The sequence below is a fragment of the Lagopus leucura genome, unplaced genomic scaffold (assembly GCF_019238085.1).
Source record: "Lagopus leucura isolate 7727_CA_CO unplaced genomic scaffold, USGS_WTPT01 Super-Scaffold_100012, whole genome shotgun sequence".
Classification (NCBI taxonomy): Eukaryota; Metazoa; Chordata; class Aves; order Galliformes; family Phasianidae; genus Lagopus; species Lagopus leucura.
Window position 1 is genome coordinate 5,531,871 of NW_024962267.1, and position 21,277 is coordinate 5,553,147.

General features: G+C 38.8%; 1 long non-coding RNA gene across 1 annotated transcript in view; it reads right to left on the bottom strand.

Moving 5' to 3' along the window:
• LOC122182052 overlaps window positions 1–17,766 on the bottom strand; it is a 52,889-nt gene extending 35,123 nt beyond the window's left edge. Inside the window, exons 1-2 of the long non-coding RNA XR_006179688.1 lie at window positions 17,720–17,766; window positions 17,026–17,109 (exon numbers count right to left, since the gene is read on the bottom strand). This is a non-coding gene — a long non-coding RNA (uncharacterized LOC122182052). The remainder of the gene's footprint in view (window positions 1–17,025; window positions 17,110–17,719) is intronic.
• Between the last annotated feature and the right edge of the window lie 3,511 nt (window positions 17,767–21,277).

Genomic DNA, 21,277 nt, shown 5'->3' on the forward strand with positions numbered 1-21,277 from the left:
AAGAGGATCAACATAGCATCCACTACTAGAACAAGATCTCAATATTAGACAAACTCAAGTCAAGTATTAGATAGAGAAAACTTATTTCAAGGACCTGAATGTGCTCAAATGCAACGAGTACTCATAATCTGGATCAAACTCCTCTGCATCTTGAGACTAGGTTTGGTTGTCACTAATCCCACTTACACATACTCTTCACTTCTTGGAAGGTAAAAGGGATTTGGCTTTCTCTATTCAGTGCAAAGCTTTAGAAAACAGCCAACATGACAATAATTGGAAGTGACACAAAAATGCACAGACAGCTTAAAAAGGAAGCTGCAGAAGTTATTTATAGACCACTGGCAAACATGAAGTTAAATTTCACATCTACCTACAGGGTGTTATTTTATAATGATACTGAAGCTCAAAACACCCTTACACCAATCCCAGCTCATTCAGCTACAAGTGCCCCATCTCAATTTTTAGCTTATTATGTATGGTAAGATTACATTGTTAATAAAGATGGTCCTCTTACTTTTTCACTTCGTGCTCCTTGGGGGAATCAGAGACTGTGGTGGCTGCCTAAGAGCTAAGGAGTACTCACAAGGGAGCATTTAATTCTCATTGTGGAGAGAGATCGCCACTCTGCAAATTAGAGCTAAGGAAAAGAAAATCACAGGTGATGGGTCCAGCTTGTAGAATCCTGAAATGCTACATCACTTGAATATGTTTTTATATTAGAATATTTTTTCTTAAGAAAACTGAGCATAATGGAAAAAGTAGATATGCTAACATAGAACAGGTTGGCTGTGAGTGCTGTTTTTATTCATACTTCATGAGACACAGGAGAGGAAAAAAAGGACTTCTTTGCCAAATATGTATCTGCAATTTTTTTCCTGGCAGTATTTATTCCTCCTCCCTTTCCTCACTTCCCCTCCAGAAAATGGAAAAGGGGGAAAGATTGAGTTTTTTCTGTTGCATTTTTGATTGAGAGAGTTATTTGTTTAAGGACATGAGGCCTACTTTAAACTATTAAACTTTCACCTTCCCTTCATTTTATTTGCCCCTCTGGAGATGGTATTTTCTCAGGAGAGGAACAAGCATATGTCAGCCCAGACTCAACTCTTCAGCAGCTGAGGTATTTCTCCACATGGAAGAAATGACAATTGCACATTTTGCCTGGAAGATGTAGGAAACTAAGACAGCACCTCACACTATACGGAAAACCATGCAAAATGAATAGATCTAGTCTGGACTATTTCAGAATGGTAATGGTCAGCCAGGAAAGCATGTCAAAACTGTAATTCTCTTCCTCTTGAACTCACGCAGATCTTGTCTCTATCCCATGCACCTCAGAAACTGAGATTGAAATTAATTGTATACAAGTCACTAAAGAATGATTTATGGTTTTGGCCATCACCTAAGGTGGCTGGGTTTTGCTTCATTTTCCCCAAGTCCTGCTCAGACACCTCTGACTTGCAGAGATATCTACTTCTCTTCAGGCCTCTTCCCTGTCAGAACAGCCTCTTCACTCCCAGACCCCAAAGTTGTTTCTCTCTTCTCCCGTCTCTCTCTCCCATTTCAGGAATACATCTAAATCTCTTTCCCTCACCCACCTCCAGCAAGATTCAGAGATGAATCTTCACAAATCCTTTCTGCCCAAACTGAAGATTAATTGTGGAGTATAAGTGGTATAGATGGCCAAAAATTAGTAAGAGCTCAAAGAATTCACCATTTGACATGGGACGATGACAGATTGGAAACTTACATATTGATGCTGAAGTGATATTTCTGTAGACACTGATACCATTTAAGTTTTGTTTGTTTTTGTGTGGTTTTTTTTTTTTTCCCCCCACAAGGCAAATGCACTTGGGAAGCAAGTGCAAGAGATGGGCTGAGACACATCTGAGATGGCTACAGAAGCCTTCTGATGCCAGTGCTCTGACCTGGCTCAGCTGTTCTGCTGGTTGCTATGATGCTGCCTTTCCAGTTGTATGAATATTTTGCAGATGAAGTACACGAGGACCGCTCTGCTGAGGGTGACGTGCAGTTATTCACTCAAGACCTCATTTACTCCTGTGGCGCTACACCAAAACAGCAGCAGTCGCCAACTGCATGAAAGATTAAACAGAGAGTACCTATAAATACCCACTTTAGAAAAATTCATAAATAAATCTGAACTGGAAAGCAGTACTTTGTATGAATTACATTTGTGCACACACACTGTGTGGCTTTTGGGAGACAGACGAGAGAGGGCCATAAAAGCAGGAGACAAGGAGACACCTGCAGGCACACAGACAGGCACATAGCAAGGCCACAGGGGAGTTGCAGCACCATAAATGCCAAGAGACATAAGGATGGAGAGCAGTATCAAGAACTGCACTAAAAGTAAGGACTACACAGAGGTTGCTATGAACTGGGAAAAACATTTGCAAGCAATATGGCTTCAGAGACGAACCCTGAGACACACAGGAGCAACATCATCTCGAAGGAGAAACTATAAAATTAAAGGCTGCTTATCTTCCAGTTATTAAAAGGTGCAAGTAAGGAAATTATCGGCTTCTATAGCCTTGGCTGTGTCCTTTCACTTGCAAAAAAATGAAGTTCAGAAGATTTGGTCTCCCTGGCTTGCAGTGCATCCATCCATGATCGGTAAGTTTGAGACATACTCTTCCAAAAGCAGTGCCAATATGCCAATAAGTTAACTTTAGATAGCATGATTAGGCTTTTATGTCTGCACAGAAATTATAACTTCTGCAGATTAAGGCTATCTGAATCTGAGCACATTTGGCACACTCTTGTATAGACTGCCCAACACCTCCTTACGAGTCCATCTCCAAACCAAGGCAACCTCCTAGCACAGCTCTCACCTGCAACCCAGCAGTGCAATTGGGCACTCAGCACACGCAGCCATAACACACACAGCTATAATTAGCAGTCCTTTGAACATTTCTGCCTGCAGATAAGTTGGTACTAATTTACACTGCGTATTTTTTGGAAGCTTTCCTTTCATCAGAGGCAATACTAGAATGCCACACTCATTATCAGACCCAGGGAAACACTACAGCAAGATGCTGAACATGTCAGTGCAACACTTCTGGGCTGCCCCTATGGCTGCCAAGTTCTGTGATTATCATAGTGAACAAGACCAGAACACACCAGTGAAGTTTCATAAGATTTCTTAAAAACTCTATACATAGCACATCTATTTAAGGCCATAACTCATATTTTAGAACAAAACACTTAAAACTCCTGTTTACTAAGTATTAGCAGGGCATCAGAAGGTAGAATTTGTCCCTTAGGCTTTCTTTAGGCTGTCCTAACACACTTCCATACTGCACGCACACAAAGAGAAAGGTAACAGTGGCAATAAAGAGCTGCAGCAGCTAGCACAAACCTAAGATGCACTCTGCAGTAAGCATTCAGACACTTCTCCATTTCCAGGTCCCACACAAAGAGCTGGCTGAATACAGCCTCCAGCTTCCTACGGATAAATGGTAGGAAGTACTCAACTCTCACATTTTAACTGCTACCTTTTTTCAGCTCCTTATTTTTTATTTCTTTTATACTTTCACTCAGATTGAGAAAAAGATATTCTTGTAAAAACCAGGTCTAAAACAGAAGAATAAGAAATCCACACTTCTCTAGCACTCTATTTAACAAACCCTTCTGGTTGTATTTCTTCCTTATGAAATAGTAATTTCTCCATCTCAGAACACAGGTCTTGCTAGTGTTTCATACAGTTCTCCCCCCTCGTCTGATTTTATCTCACATGGTACACGAGACAACAGTGACATTCCTAGCATTTGAGGAACAGCCACACTAACACAGCCATTTCAGTTTGCCATCTCAAACCTAACATCTTTCTATTCACTTCACTTAATTACTGAATAGAAATCACTTGGTTTTTATTAGTTCCCTGCTCATGATGAGCTTAGGGCATTGGCAAGGTTTGTACATTCTTGGAAAATTTTAATCATCAGATTGGAGAACAGCAGCTCTGAAGGACAGCTTCCAGGCTGAACTCGTTAGCCTAGCAGATCTAAAAAATGACCATGTTTAACACTTCTTCCTCATTACTTCAAACACTGTGTCCTACTTTTCCTCATCTAAGCACCTCTGTCATACCCCATTTTGGCTAATGCCTTTCACCATTTAACACTGGTGACCCCCCATCTCCAGAACACACATTTAGCACACACTGAGCTGCTTGGGACACGTGCATCTCTTAGCTCTCGTTTCCCCTGATTTATTTTTTCATGGCTCTTCCCCATTTCCAAAATGCACTTTAACAATCCATTAACTTTAGCCATTCTCTCATCACCTCCACTTCTATTACTGTTTAGTGTGAGTCGCGCAACAGTCACATCATTTGCATTTGGAAATCCTCTGAGCTACCATTTCAAATACCTGCAGCCTGTTGCTCGCTCCTCCCTTCCCTCTAGTCCCACCTCCTTTCTCCAACATGCTTGTTTGAAATGCCAGTACATTTATAGAATAAGCTCTACTTTTAAATGTGCAAATCTTCCCTTATGCTTTAGTCCCATAGGATTTGAATAAGAGAATTCTGGGGGAAATAAAAAGAGAGAAAATTAGCACACACCAGATCCCACTCCAAACATTTATATCACTTCTTCACCATTATATACCTGCCTCAAAGCTGATAAAGAAAAACACTATGTTAGCATTTTAACTTGCAGAAGCGTGCCAGTAAAACTCTTTGCAAGTTTCTAAAGGACTCATGAGAAATTTATTCCCGCCTGATTTATCTTCATTGGAGTTGGTTTTTTCCAGCTGTAATTGTCACAGCCAGCATCTTGGCTGTTTGTTGTTACTGCCTGCCCCTTATTTTGAATGAGAATTATGCCACTCCAATAACATCACAGACTACAAAGACTGCACAGTAGGAAATGGAACCCTACAAGGCTATACATTCAAGTAACGTAAAGAACTGATATTCTCTGGATGAAGGAAAATTTTACTCCAAAACCAAAATACTACTGGAATGAAATCACTACCACCAGGAGAGACATGGCTCCAATCAAGTCAGAACGGAAGTTGGGTTTTGTTATGTTTCCCCCTTATTTGAACATACATTAACAGTACTTTAGCAAAATTTACAAAATAATTTTAGAAAAACAAAATAATTTATAGGTTTAATGACAAGGGGTCTTCTACCAGTTTCTGCTCAGGATTTCTTGGTCCAGGTTTATTTAGTAACTCTGTAACTGTAGCAAAGACTATTGTTAGAGACAGATAAGTGGTTGTAATGAATCATTGATCAGGTCCGCAAGGACTGTTCACACATTCTTGTACTGATGGAAGGTTTATGACATTTTTTTCACCTCAGTGCAACTGTCTGAAATCAGCACTGTGACCAGAAATTCTGGGTGATCAGTCAGGAACCTGTTGTCTGTAAAAAAGTCAGATGAGAAACAGAGCAAGTTGCCAGCACAGAACAGAAATTGTGTTTTTTTCCCACAGTATTCTCTGTAATTGGAAGTCCGTACTCGGACCACAAACAAACCCTGAAAGTGCCTTTCAGGATACTTGCCACCTTCTTTTTTCTCTTTACCTGCATGCACTAAAGGACTTCAGTATGTGCTCCAGATAATCTTAGTATCCTCCTCTTTTTCACTATTCTGTCTACCAGCGTGTGTTTCACACTCTCTGTATGAGCTTTCCCATTTCCTAACCACCTGTTCTGCTAGGTCTGTTGCATGTTTTAACTTATTTATTGGGAATGAAACTTATTTCTTAAAATTTTTACCTCCATAATAATTTTACCTTCAGGGTTAGGAAAAAGATTTGAAAGATCTTTGCCAGCATTGAGGGACAGCTTGCATTGTAAAAGGAAATACATTTTTTCAATGAAGTCATAACTCATCTCCCAAAGATGCTTCCCTACCCACACATATTCACCTGGTTAGTTATGACAGCATGCAGAAATCCAAACAACTGGCATTAATGCACCATGGTTTTCTTTGTGTTTTGTTTGTTTGTTTTAAACACATTTCATTGTAAGGTACAAGTACCTAGAGCATAGAAGTTAGTATATTTGAGGTAAGGAACTGTGGCAAAATAAAATAATCAACAAAATTCATTATGTTAGGGATTTGCAATGGAAGTTTCTTCCAATTAAGTGACAATGTTAAGTCAACAGAAAGTAAAGATCAGTATTTTTAATTTAATGCTAAACATGGCATTGACAACTAATACACTGAACTACACGAATTACATTTTCAATAAATAATTCCTATTTTTAAGACTATACAAATTTAAAACTGAAAGCAATTCATCAGGATTTCTCATTCTTCTGAGTACTACTTTAAGTATGACAACTTCCATGCACTGATATCGAAATATTGTCACTTGCTCTCATTTCAAACATTCTTAATCAAAAAATGTTCTTTAATACATCTATAGTGTTCACAGCATTGGTATAATGGATGTTTATTATATTATGGATCTGTATTATAGGGAAATGGTAACACAACAAAGATGATTGCAGATTTTGTTGGACTACCGACAGCCTCTCTCTCACTGGATCTATCTATGCAGCCCAGTGAGGAGCTCTTAGCTTCCTATAAGGGCTACTGCCTTGCAGGATCAAAACAATTTTCTTTTTTGAGCATGAGGAAACCTCATCATGGCTTGCACATTAACAATCACTTTGTGGATTTAAGTCCTCCCTGATGTCTGATGCGTATTTTGGAATGCAACAACACTGAATGCCAAGAATAGGGACAATTTTTTGCCAGACACCTGACTGAAGGGGCCTCTATGTGAACTTCTTAAATTTAAACACATCATCATTCATACATTTAGTCCTCCTCCTAAAAATGCTGGTGGCATCCACCATACTTAGATGTTCATATTAAAATATTTGTGCTTACCCTCAATGCACAGATCTTAAAGGAAAATCCTGGATGGATCATTTTTTGGCTACACTCAGCACAAGTCTTAACACCACCATCCTCCACATCACAGCTACAAAACATTGCAAGTAATATACTCTCAGACCATTTCTAACAACCAGTTATTTGGCTTTAACTTAAAAACAAAAAAAAAAAACCCACACTTAACAGAACTTATTTATTTTCACAATTTATTTCTGTGAGTTTTATTGCCTATCAATAGATCAACTTAACTTGCTTCAGGCATTAACAACAGTACATTAGTAGGCCAATTATAACGCTAAAAGTTTAATTTGCAAACTAGTACAAATCATTGTTTCACAAAATGAGGTTTCCACCCTATTACTACCATATATTAGCAATGCCAATTTTAGTCTAATTGAGGGTTTGATTTAAGATGTTTAAGTCAATCTTATTGATAAGCAGCAGCATCTGCAGTCTATTAGGGATTATCTGAAAGTTTACAGAGAGACCTAAAAGCACAGCTGTAAAGATAATTTTGTTGTTCCCTACATCACAATTACTTTCAGGAACCAGACGAAGGATGCCAAGGACAATCCCAGCATGAAAAAGTTACCACTAAGTGATACAATTTGTCATTTATTTTAATTAGATGAAGTTTTCTTCTTCAAGGCGAAGGAGAATTTAAGTGTTGGTTATTGTACTCACAGAGTTTCACAGTAAACTTGTAGAAATATGCTGGCCCAGTAAAGGATTGCTACACTCAATTGACCACAGTTTTCTTCTTGCAGATAATCAAACTAAATGGATACAATATTCTTAAAACAGTACATTTGGAGTTTTCTTCCTTGTTATATTTAACATGCATTCGCTGGGTTATGGTTAGGGACCTGAAGATGCCATCGTTCCTGTCAGGTCAGTGACAAAAGTCTGGGCTTATTATGGTGATAATTTTACTCATAGAGCTTCCAAGGGAATCTCTCCTTTACTAGAGGCCATCAAAGCAGATGAACTTTGATTCTTTTAGTCTCTAAATATGCTTCTAAACCATGTAATCAGGCTCGTTTTGTGATTGCAAAGCAGCAAGAGAAAAGTACTCAAGAAAATGAATAGCATCCCTGTCACCTTCCTGGGAGAGATTAGTGCCTTCATCTTCCATATTATGGAGAACACTATTAAAAATGACATACAAGCTTGCAAACAAATACTAGAACAGGTGTCACCATGCCTGCCATTAACTGTGTTAGACACAAATGTCTCTGTCAGTACAAAAACCTCATCCTACTCACCGGCTACAAACACCTTCATCTTGTGCTGTTCCAAAATAAGATGGGTCAAAATGACAGAGAAATGAGCACATCATCACTAGGAGTTGAGCTGTTTGAGTTTGAGAGGACAGAATCAATTTGCCTGATTTCAAATAGCATTGCAATATCATATTTAATACATTAGCACCCCAGTTAAGAGAGATGGGTGGAAAATAGCAGGAAGATAGAGAAATTGTTAGGGATGAACATAGAAAAGGAAGAAAATAAAACCATCAAAAATAAAGGACTAAATACTTAAATGAAAAGTAAAATATATAGGTACAGCTATTTAAGGTATGCAATCTTAGAAAGAATGTGGGAGATCATAATCCCTCAACCTCAGGCCTCCTCTCAGCTAGCCAAAATATTTATTCTGCTAGTCCATGATGTGGAGAAAGTACACAGATAGAAAGGAAGTGTTAGGGGAGTAGTCTGTGGCATGGAGATGCCATCTATCTCATCAGGCTTCAGCTTAAGCCAGCACTACCTGCAGGCCATTCAACTTAATCCTTGAGAACTCTGACAGTATCTTGAAAATATTTTTCAACATCTGAGAGGTCTAAAGAACTTACAGCTACAGGAAACTTTTCCCCTCATTTTATAGTGCAAAAATTGCTAGTGTGCATAAGAGCTTTGTTACTGAAGATCCCACAAAAATAGACAATGCAGAAGATTGCACTGTTTTGCTTATTAAGCAGCCTTATTGTTTTAAGCAGTAGTCAATTAATCATTGAAAATGTTTCCCTGACTATAATTAATAACTACAGACAAAAGACCATAGGCAAAAAGACAAGTTAAATCTTGATAAAAGCAAACATCCAAGAAAAGATTTTCACTCTTTACTACTCCTGGAGTTTGCAAATCACAAACAGAATCTGTGTCTGAACTATTGAATGCAAAGACAGAGGAAGTATGATCCTGTTAAAACAGTCATTTTTCAAGCCTTTGTACGCAGGAAGAGGAAACAGCTAAACAGACAAGGACTAAAAGTAACAGTACTGCATAGGTAATAATGGATACAGAAAGGAACTCCAATCATTTTTCATACAGGAGCATTAAAACGCACAAACTCTTACAACTTCACAAAAGTCTGCAAATCTGAGTACTAAATCTTACAACTGATGGCAATAGGGAGCAGAAGGTGAATTAAAGAAGCAGGCATTTTAACTGGTTCTTCAGATGCCATCGGATGTCCCAGGCACTGCAGTACCCAAAACCGGTGAGCAGACCCAAGAGTTCCTAGCCACAACAGGCAGGGAGGGGCCAGTCTCTTCCCTTCTTCTCCCTCACTCCCACTCCTTCCCCAGCTCCTGTGACTCCCCTTCAACCTTCCACTACCTTGGCAGCTTCACAGGAGATGGCTCACTGTTGCTGGAGCTACTGCCAGGCTAGCAATGCCTGTATCAGCATGAGGTTATGAAAGGTAAGGGAATAGGATTGCATACCACCCCCCTTCACAGCAACAGCAAGGCAGTGACATGTTTTGTCTCCTGAAATCACCAAAGCCACCACCCACTGGTTTACACAAACTGAGCTGCTCCTAGGCATTCACAATCCAATAAGCTTCACTAGATGACATTGATTTCAGAAGCCCAGCTGACATCTAGATGGTACATTGAGGAGTAATACAGTGTATTTACAAACTTCCACCAGTTTTTGCAAAAGTTTATATCGTTCCACAGTGCTTGTTCCCCCACACACACCAGAATAGTTTGTAGAAGAAAATTCTGCAAAACAAAAATTATAAAACATATGCCCTGCTTTGATTCCATCCATGCCAACAGGAGTTGTAACATAAATAAGCTGCATTTTAAATGTACCAATCATCAACAGGGCTAAGCCAAGGGGAAACTTTGCAAATGGAGTTTTATATAAGTACAGATTATAGGCTTAACTCTGAAGAACTTCAAATTCATCAGCAGCCAGCCTCACTCCTCCAGTAAAAAACACAAGATGGGTTTGGTCTTGGAAGTTAAATTGAATATTTAAATACAGCATTCCTATTTAGAGTAGGTGTTCCACACACAAAGCAGCAAATATTTACAGTTTCCATTTTATGTATGAGAACATACACATCACGATATAATATATTCATTCCTACCCTGTGTATGTGCTAAGTAAACATAAAGACTAGGATTGTATGCATTATTTCTTGCTAATTTACCCTAAGAGCAATATATTTAACTTCAAACTCAATTTCCATTCTTCCCTTTGCAACACATTTCATACCCTGAATTATGAATGTGCAACACAGGATGTCATTTGGATGTCAAGGAAGCAATCAGCTGAAGACTATCATTCAGAAACGATTTAAAGGCAAACTGAAAACAATTTTTTTAAACCTTTAAAAATGCTACAGTATATTAGGAATATAAGAATTGCTTCTACTACTGCCTAGAGTGTTGAATTTTTATTCATACTTAGGATTATTGCCTTCACAAAGTACTAAATCCAGCAAGCACGTGGCATAAATTATGACAGTGATTTCCATGTAAATATAGACCACTGAACTCCAGAAGTGCAGAATAAAAATAAGAGAAAAAGAAATCTTAACAAGTGTACACCAGAGGCAATAGAGCTAAAACACCTCCAAGACCAAGATTCAGACTAACTCCAGAAATGATCTCATCCTTCCTGACTCCATCTGCAGTAGCTCCAGACACAGTGCTCCTTCTGCCCCAGAATTGGACACTGCCCTAAGTCCCACATCACAGTGATACTGTGGAGGACTCAATACAAAAATCTTTAGCTATGACCTGGAATACTCCTCTCTGATGAGCAAGTCACCCCTTAACATGAGATGTGTTAGGCTGCATAAGATCATTATCAGTCACTAATGGCAAATCCCAATGTCACTGTTAAGTTATACAAAGAACTACTCAAGATGTTCCAGTGCAAGGAATTGACCCTTCTAATGTTTTTACATGCTAAGTAAACATTTATTTGTTTTGGTTATAGTACTGTTCTTGTTTTCTTTCTCCAATTCTGACATTCAAATGAGCAGTTTGGGACTGTTAGGCAAAAGCCTTCCAAGGTGTTCACAGCTATAGATGCAAACACCAACCTCTGCTGCTGGGCCCATATGCACTGCCCCAGTTCCACCCTTAAGGCTGCAAAGAACAAATCTTTCTCCCAAGAACTCACCTTGGTCCAACAGATGACTCCATTTACAGTCTGTAATTCCCAATCAAAACCAGTCATTTCTTTCCATAGAGTTACTGACTCACAGAAACACCAAGGTTGGAAAAAACCCACAGGATCATCCAATCCAGCCATCCACCTATCACCAACAGTTCTCACTAAACCCTTTTCTTAAAGCTCATCTGATGCAATCAAAGGAATAACACTGTGCAGGGCTGACAGTGAAAAACTAAAATGGAGATATGCTCAAACATACAAATTAATAGGAAACACTAAGGTTTTACCACTTGCATTATGATGGCAATCAGGAATTACACTGATAAGAAGCTTCGCTGTTTGCGGTCACTATGAATTTAATTCTATTTCATATTTTGCCCTTTTCAGTGCTACTCTATATTTACTGCAGAAGTCTATGTCAATAGGCAATACCTTCAAGAAGAGCAGTATGAACTGTACCTTTCAGATACTTAAGTTTCTTCACAGCTAACAGATATCTACCTTGAAAGCAAAAAAAAAAAAAAAAAAAAATCTTTATCAGAGAAGGAAGAACGCTCAAGAGAACATGGGTAGGAGAGCTGCTGCCCAGCTCAGGAGTTCAGAGCACAAACTGGGGGAACCTGACAGCCATAAAAACGCTCCTTGAAGCAGCAGTACATCTGAGCTTCATGCACAGAGCTGAGCACTTATGACTGTCAAGGAGATGCTGTATGGCACAGAGTCTGCTATGAAGCCTTAGCCTATGCAAACCAGTAAACGAGTTCCTACAAAAACAGTCCCGACCCCAATAGAGAATGGTTGCTTCATAGACAGTCTTCCTAGAAATTTGGATGTTGCAACCAAAATACACTATTGCAATGCATAAAACAATTGATACAGCACTGGATTTCATTTGCTAGGACATATAAATAACTGCAGACAAACCCAAGAGAACTTGCACTTTGGGATTTTTGATTCAAACTCAGACTTTGGATCTATATCGAAATAGGAGACCACTAGGGAAGTTGCACTCACAGTATTATTCTTTTCAAGTAATAGTATGGGTAAATAAAAACAGTTCAGGAAGGATGTGCTGGTATTGTCTGTGACAGTGAATTAACCATCAGGGACCAATTCCTGTCTTTTGTTAAGTATTTTCAGAGAGATAAAGGCAAATTTCACATTTTTAAGAGTGGAGAGTCTCCTCCCAGCCATCTTCCAGCTCTAGCTTACAACGCCTGAAACACTAACAGCTACAGTACTCCAAGGATGGAGAATTTCTGCTTTATTTTACAAGTGCAGGAATATTTATGTTTCCATTTTCTTTCCATAAGCATGAACTGAAGCAGGAGGGGAGCACTGAAACATCTGGAAAGTATTGGGAAGAACACCTCTACAGGTGCATCTGTAGACCGAATCAGTTCCAGCTGCGACACTCAAACTGACACACTCTGCTCCCCAGTATAAGCAACTGGGAGAATCTGAATTATTCTTTAACTCAGTAATTCAAATATTCAGTTGCAATGAGTAAGCCAGTGTTATTCCTAAAGCTTCACTATGGAAAAGCTTAATGAGAAATTCAGCCTTGTTGAATGGAATATAATAAATACTATAATAAATAAATAATATTCTAAATAAAAGTTTAGAACTCAGCTGAAGGCTGAAAAGTCTCAAAAAGCACCACAAAGACTCAGAACACCAGCATAAAGAAAGTGATAAACATTCACATTTCAACTAGAGAGTATAACTTCATTTTGTATAATATATATTTATATTGTATAATTACAAACTGGCAATATTATATGGGCATTTTTTTTTTTTAGTTCTAATGTTTCAAAGCTGTAGTTGGTTTCATTTTGGGTTTTTACAAAGCTATTTCCAGCAAAAGATGGGTAGGCAAAAGAAAAAAAAATTGAATAACATTAGAACCAATTCAATCTAAAAAGGAGGCCCAGCACTTTCAATCCAAAAGCCAAGAGTCCATAATTTACCTTGATCTTTTCAAGGCACGTTGATTTGAATTATTGACTTGAAAAGCTATGAGATTTAAGATACTTGGTGGTGAAATCTCAAAAACCACATTTCTTCTGCTGGGAAGGCAAGGCTCCCATCCAGAAAATGGCTTTTGGTCATGGAAATAACATCTAAAGCATTGAAGTAATAGATTATTTTTAAAATCAATAATGAGCAGCAGTAAAATTGAACTTTAATCAAAACTAACAGTTGGCAAAACTTTGAAAATAACTATGTGAAAAGTCATCTAAAACTCTACTGAATATTAAGCGAATCACTACAATATAGAGAAAAACTCTTTTCAAAGCCCCGTTATTCTAAGATACAGAACTCCAAGAATGTTAAGCCAGGATCTGTCATGCAGAACTGAAAATGGTATTTTGTTCCAAGTAGTGTCTGTTATATGTTGCATTATATTCCTTGAAAACAAACTGTATTGATAGTAGGCAAGAATAATTTTACTTAATCTAAATATGTAGGATTCCAGAAAAAGGCAGACAGAAGGCCAAAAGCATGAATTATGCATACTGTATTGTTAAACTCCTCTCCTACTTTACAGCTGCAGCAGCTTTTGCATGGAAAAAGAAATTAGGGTGGAACATATATTGAACAATTTTCTCCATAACTGGTTCTTACTCACCTTAAATGTAAAATTTTATTTAGCTTCTATCATAGGGAGATGTCCTTGTTAGAGTAGCACATTTACATGGGTCCCTTTGAAAGGATTTAATACAAACAAGTCTGAAATAATTGAAGGAAAGATTTTCTGACTGTTCTCAACAGAGCTTAGTGAAGAAAAGTGCAGCAGGAAAGAATTATTTTATTATATTGATTTTCCTGGAGGGGAAAAAAATAAAATCGAAGTAAGGTAGGTCAAATAAACCAATTCTTTTTTATAAAAATCAATACAAACTTGAAGAACTTCAGTGAATTTACATGTCAAAAAAATGTTATAGCAGTATTGTGAAACAAGATCTGCACATTATTACTCTAATAAGGCAGGTAATAGAAGAGACTAACTTGGTTCATTACCACACAATACTATTTTTAAATTGTTTGAAGTACGATGCATACACATTCCTTATCCTAACCAATTCATCAGTCTGAGATATGACTGTTATATACTACATTGCAACTCAAAAAACTTGTTCAATCACAACCACTACTGGCCTGCAGTGGCTTGAAACACATCTAAAATATTTCTGCACATAACACCACAAAGAAAGTTGCGCAATTAATTCTTTATCTAAATCAAAAATTCTTAATCACTAAGGTGCTTCCACTCTATGACAAAAAAGTGCCCACCATCACCTCAAAGCTAAACACACCAACTTCTGCTACTTATCCTCTGTATTTCACTGGGTGCTCAAGGTAGAAATGAATGTCTTCCATGTCTTCAGCACCTAAAGCCTTATATACTTTAAACTGAAGTATTCTTTCAATGAGTAAATATAGTTTCCCACCTGATACTGAACATTATTCCCCTTTCCTTATTATATATCCAGAACAGTGTACTTGCTGTCCCAGATGCTTGAAACTAGGAATATTTTGGAGAAGAAAACTCAGCTCAGTGCTACCAGTTATTGTCACTAACATCAATCAAATGGATAGCAACCATCAGACTGAATTTCAATTTATGGAGGACCCGCTCTGAGGACATAGCTGTTATGTCCTGGCTGCATGACTCAGCAATCAGCTGTGAGACTCAAGGAAGAGAGGTTTTCCAGCCGCTTAGTTTCAGGGCTTCATCCACACTGCTGCATCTCCCTCTAAATCAGGTTCTACCCTAAAAAAGACAACCTATTCCCTGCATTCCTTTTTTAGTTTCTGCTTTGGTCATTAAGAACACAAATTCTTTGTGTTGGGAATTTCTTTTTATGCACATTTAAAGAGCATCAGGCAACTTTTCCTAAATACATCAGAAAATGGAGACGACTGCTCACAGGTTCTAATCAAAGGTTTGGTACTGATTATGCAACTTACACTGACTTCACCAAGGGTACAGTTAACATGAACAGAACAAAGCGTCTGAAGTATCTCTTCCCACTGAGTGTTTTCAACAAAAACAAAGCTGGCAACAAGGGTCTCTCATGATCAAAAGACATTCGTCACACCTGCAGATTAATAGAGGACTTGATCTGGTTTCTTCTCATCCCCCTCTTCAAGCTCAGAGTTGTAAATAACGTTAAGAAATGGAATCAAGTTTAAGTATCTCCTGAGAGTATTAATTTCAGCAAACAGCAATCCTGTCAGAGATAACATTAAAATAGTATCACATCCTCCACTGATGTAAACTGGGTCAACAATTCACCAGATGTTAGGAAGGAACTCTTTACTCAGAAGACAGTGAGGCACTGGCACAGGCTGCCCAGAGAGGCTGTGGGTGCCCCACAACTGGAGGCATTCAAGGCCAGGTAGGATGGGGCCCTGGGCATCCTGATCTGGTGGGTGGCAGCCCTGCCCATGTCATGAAGTTGGAACTGGGTCATGTTAGCTGTCCCTTCCATCCCAAGTAATTCTATGATTAATTATTCATAAATACCATGGAAAGCATACACTTGTCTGTCTTTTTTCCTAATGGATAGAATCTGCCTTCCTACTACTACACAAACTAAATACTGCCAGGATTGCCAAACCTTTAAAAGATCTAGCAAAATAAGTTTTAAGACCTACAATGAATTTCCCCCCTCACCTCTCAAAGTATTCCAAAACAGTATTAGGCATTCTTATTTCAGCTTATACTTGGTTTTCAGTAACCAGTTAATTTTGCATTCTTCATAAATAAAGACAGCAAAGTCATAACATGAGGACAAATGCCATAATACAGAATCATAAAATCATTTATGTTGGAAAAAGATCTTCAATACCATCAAGTCCAACCATCAATCAGACCTCGCAAGTTCTATTACTAATCACTGGCATCACAGAAGAGCGTGCATCTTTGCAGCATGCAGTATTTCTGGTCAAATACTCACCTGATTTCTCCAGATGTTCTGTGGATATCACTTCATTGTTTCCCCATTTCCACCCTAAAAGTTCTCAATGAATACCAAGAAAACTTTTGCCCAAGATATTCATTGTATAACTCTTTTCATCTTCAGTTAAAAGCACCGAGGCCTCAAACACATACCCACTAGTAAGGCAGCACAGAAAAGGATTGGAAAACTTCCCCAAACCCTAACTTCAGTCCACTTAAAAAAGAACAGATCTAGGCTATATCTTCCCATGATCTGAGTTCGCTGTAGAAAAAGTCCAGACCTTTGCAAACAAATTATAATTCTGTGCACATTTATAACAGTGGACAATTTGGCCCTTTTTTTTTCTTACTGCCATTCAGTTTTTATGTTTCTTTTCCCTTTCTTATTCAGTACATTTTTATTTTTTCTATGCAGCTCTTAAATTCCTGCACATTTTTCCATCTGCTGACTTCCCCATTTTATTCATTTTTTCTCCTGTTTGAAATAATTTTTTTTAGAGTTTGTTTTTTTTTTTTTAACTGATGCATTCAAACACCTTTTCTGCAGTTGTAACTTTACTTCAGGTGTAGTTTCTGGTTTTGATGTCAATAAACATCTATTACCACTGAATGGTAATGAAAAGAGCTTCTGTGAGACCCACTGTTTTTAATTATGCCTTCAGGAACAGTAGATACATTTGACTTACTTGTGCATACTTTACTACAGAAAATGAAAGTAAATACAAAGTAGAAGAGCTCAGATCCTGTTACTCACCACACATTTCTCCTGGCAACAAAATATCAGCTTTATGTCCCCCAGCAGGAGCGCTTCCTCATTCGCCTTCTTCATAACTACCTCCTAAGATTAAAAAATTAAAAAATAACTAAGTTTTCAAAGTAACAGCAGTATATGACAGCTGTGGAAAGAAAGACAACACAGTGCTTTCATTCTTTCCATTTGAGGAACACTACTGTATTACCCAGTCTCAAGGCTTAGCCCTCACCTACTCAGGGATCTCCCATAGATTGTAATAACTAACAGTCAAGGTGTGTTTCTCTCATGACAGCTTCCACTTCGGTCAGCTGTGCTGGCTGACACAGAGACAGCCCTAGTGTACACTTCACAGGTCTCTTTCTTGAGCTTTACTTTACTGAGCTAGTCAATCAAGTCTCACTCTACCTTCTTTAGCATACAAGAAAAGAGAGTACTGAGCACCTCACAAATAGCAAACCAGAAACACTGTCAGTCAAGCCAGTTAGTGCTAGAACGCAAAATGAGACATCTGCCAAGGGAAAAAGCATAGGTTCTCACTCTTCTTCCAGAAACCCCATAAGAGATACAGCCCTTCAGTTCCCACAGGACAAGAGCCCTTACCCTAGGCCCATACTAAAGCACCCCTTATTATCAGCACCAGAGCAAAACTACAAACAAAAGACAAAAATGGAAACCTCATAAAAGAAGTGATTACCTGAGAACTAACAAAACAGCACAGAGTCCCTCACATACAGAGCAAAACCACCCTTGAGCCACCCTGGCCCCTAGCCATTATGTAGCTCCTGATCTGGGTAATCCACCCCACCTGCTCCCACTACCCTGCCATCAGCACAGCTGCTCTCCTGGTTCCTGGACAGCAGGTTCCTCTCTGCAGCTGGGCTCTGCTAAGCACCAGGCTCATGCAGTGCCCAGTTCTGACAGGTCTGCACATGCTGGCACTTGCTGACCAAGGAGCAAGTCATCCACTGTAAGAAAGCTTGCATGAGGGTGCATGGGTGCAAGTATGCTTCTAAAGTATTGATGGATGGAGCTAAATGCTTGTTCTATCACACTATGGAAGACCTGTGCTAACACGAGAGCACAGCTGGCCCAAAGATTAAAGAAGCATTTATGTGAGAAGGAATAGTTACAAAATATAGCCCATACTGTGCAGCATGCTCTTTGAATAGGTCTTTGTCTTTCTACTGAAGTGCTATTGCTTCAGAAATGCTATTATTGCTGATAATCATTTGAATCATGGACTAGAACAGTTCACTGCAGACCCAGTGAGTACACCGAGTACACTGCCAAAAAGCCTCTTGAATGCTAATAGGAGCTAGAATACTACAACAAATGCAAGTCTCATTTGTCGGTGGGTATCTGAGCTGTCCTCTCAGACAGTCATCTGGAAATGGTATCTCAGTACATAAGCATCAAGCATAGATGCAGCAAAACACTTTTCTTGACAGTCAGCCCTGGTGATTTATAATGTACAGTTTGGGGCAAAGGAAAAGACACCGATTATATTCCTTAGTCCTTATCAAAACATACCTGGGTCTCTTTGACTGCCCATTGCTGATGCATAGAAGAGGTGCTCAGCATCACTCTGTGGCACTGAGGTATAGGTAGGCAGCGGCTGGATATGTGTATATATATTTTTGTGTGTGCATATAGGTATATATATATCTGACTGTGCAGAGAAGATGTGGCAGGGCACATGCTGGCAGGCAGTGCTGCTGGTCCCACTGGCAGCTCTGCTTCCCTCACTGCCCCGATGTCCCCTCAGAGCAGTGCTCAGGTGACTGCCCTCTGCCCAACACCTTCTGCAGGACCTGGGGAGACCTACCACATGGAGATCCATCAGTCTGCAACTGTTATTGGCTGTGGCTGTGCTGCAGCCCCTGCTATGACAGCATGGTGCCTATCTGGAAAGGAAGTGATGTTCTTGTTGGAAGATGAAATTTAATGCATCCATGAGAACTGAAGAAATGAGTTCTGTAAATAAGCACATTAGAGTGAAGCCAAACAAAAATGAAAACCCTTTAACAGCTCAAATTATTTTTAATAAATAGAGCATCAACTTTCGCATCTTCAAATATCAATTCTATAAGATCAAGGAAACAAATGTAAATAGATAATAAACTGTGTGCTGCTTTAGCATGTGTGTTTTATAGAGAATGTATTCTACCATAGCATAACCTTTATTCTGACCTTAAATAAATATTATTACAAGAGAGCTCTCGGATTCTAAACATAACAAAAATAACTACTTCTGGAAAAGACAACCATAAAAAATTATTTATATATGCATTAATTGTGTCTACTGACCAGCAAAAAATGCACATCTGCATGTATATATTTCCTTAGAATAAGTGGAAAAATACTTTAACAGACTGTCCAGTAGAACTAACAGAAGCCACATCAATTAAAAATACTTGAAAATTCTACATCCTGATAATATATTAGACTATTAAAAATGCCCATAAGAGTGTCCATTAGTATGTTGATTTAAGGAATCCCCAGCAGAATGGCCAGAGTCAAACTGTATCGTTGTCATAGTGTACGTACTTCTTTGTACTTGACTGAAAATTTATTAGGATGTTTATTAGGGGGGATGACAGCCCAGCTTTAATGTCTGTAAGTATTTATCTCTCTCTTTTTACTGTTACCATTTGCACAGTGAATGAGATGATTTTGTTTGTTTTTGTTTCGTTTTGTTTTCCCTAAGAATTTCTACTTAATAAAGTATCCATCATAAAGGGAACAGTGCATGTGGATCAGCCCAGTTGATCATAGCAGGGTGTCAGGACATTGCAGTACACATCCTTTTAGCCCTTCACCAGCTCCTTCCAGTATACCTCTCACAGATTTGCTCTGTGTATCTTCCAGGCAGCAGCACCAAAAGAAGGGCTTGAGTGCTCTTACCTCTATTTGGTACCCTTTTGCCCCACCCTTGCTACAATTCTCCCTACAGCTCACCAAGAACTTGAGAAAATTGTACCTAAATGAGATTACCTTGATAATAGAGAGTTCCTTTGGAGACCGACTTTGAGAACAATGTGCAATACTGCAAATCTCCAAGCTGAGCATGTGTGATAATGAATTCAAGAGCAGAGAATGTGTCACTGCGAATTCAGTTGTTCTCAAAGCTTAATATGTGCATGTTGCAATTTGATGATGCTTTATGCAATTGCAGGGTTGTTACTGTCAGAAACAGTCTGTTTACTTTGCATATTTTCACATTTTTGTGAGCTGCCTGGATTCTATCTTCTGGAATTGGAATGGAGATTTGCCAATTTATTTTATTTTTCAAGATGAGTAGCCTTGCAAAGGACTGGAAAAGGTCCCGGCATTTGGAATTTGGGAAAATTCTGGGGCATAATGATATTCATGAGGATTCGGATTCCACATTCATCTGACCTTGGCAACCAGGACAAAGCCACAGGATCTCAAAGACCACCTCCAGGGGTGAGAAAAGCCCCAGCAGCAGAGTAGGGTGGAAACAATCTGCTTTTTATTTGTCAGTCTGACACCCTGAGACTGGATATGGAAACCAATACACAATACGCAAACCAATACAGCTTGGGTGGTCATCAGTGGAACAGGCCAGGGCAAGGAGCAGCCCAAACATTATAATGGTCATTGCCAGAAATGCCACAGACAACCATCTCTGATCTCTTACACGGAGTCGCTCCTGGTACTGGCTCTCTCATAGGTTCCACTTCTGACTTCAGGCATTTATTTCCAGTTTAGAGAACCTGATCCCACAAAGATCCTTTCTATAAAAAGACAGATAAAAAACGATGACAGTAAAAGCTGTGTTTTAGAAACCATTCATTTTTCTAGTAGCATTTATCTTACTGAAGAAATATTTAGATTTACATATAGGCTTGAAACCAAATTAACCAATAGTGTTCTTATGAACTGCTTCAAAATTCAAACTCCCTTTAAGTGATCTCCTACACTGTTACTTGAACCGTGGTACCATTTTCCACATCCGTTACACATGTAACATACATGGATAGGGAGGTATCCCTGCCTATAACAGGGGAGTTGGAACTAGATGATCTTAGTGGTCCCTTCCAACCCAAACCATTCTATGATTCCACATATGCACCATTCATTGCAGATCTGTAAATCCCATTTGTGTCCCAGGACTAACACAAGCACTCACTGGAAGGCAGCCAGTGCACAGCATCAAGGCTGCCTCAATTAAAAGCCATTTTCCTGACGCTGTTAGAACTTCAATAGGGAGCTTTGTGAAGTGGAAATC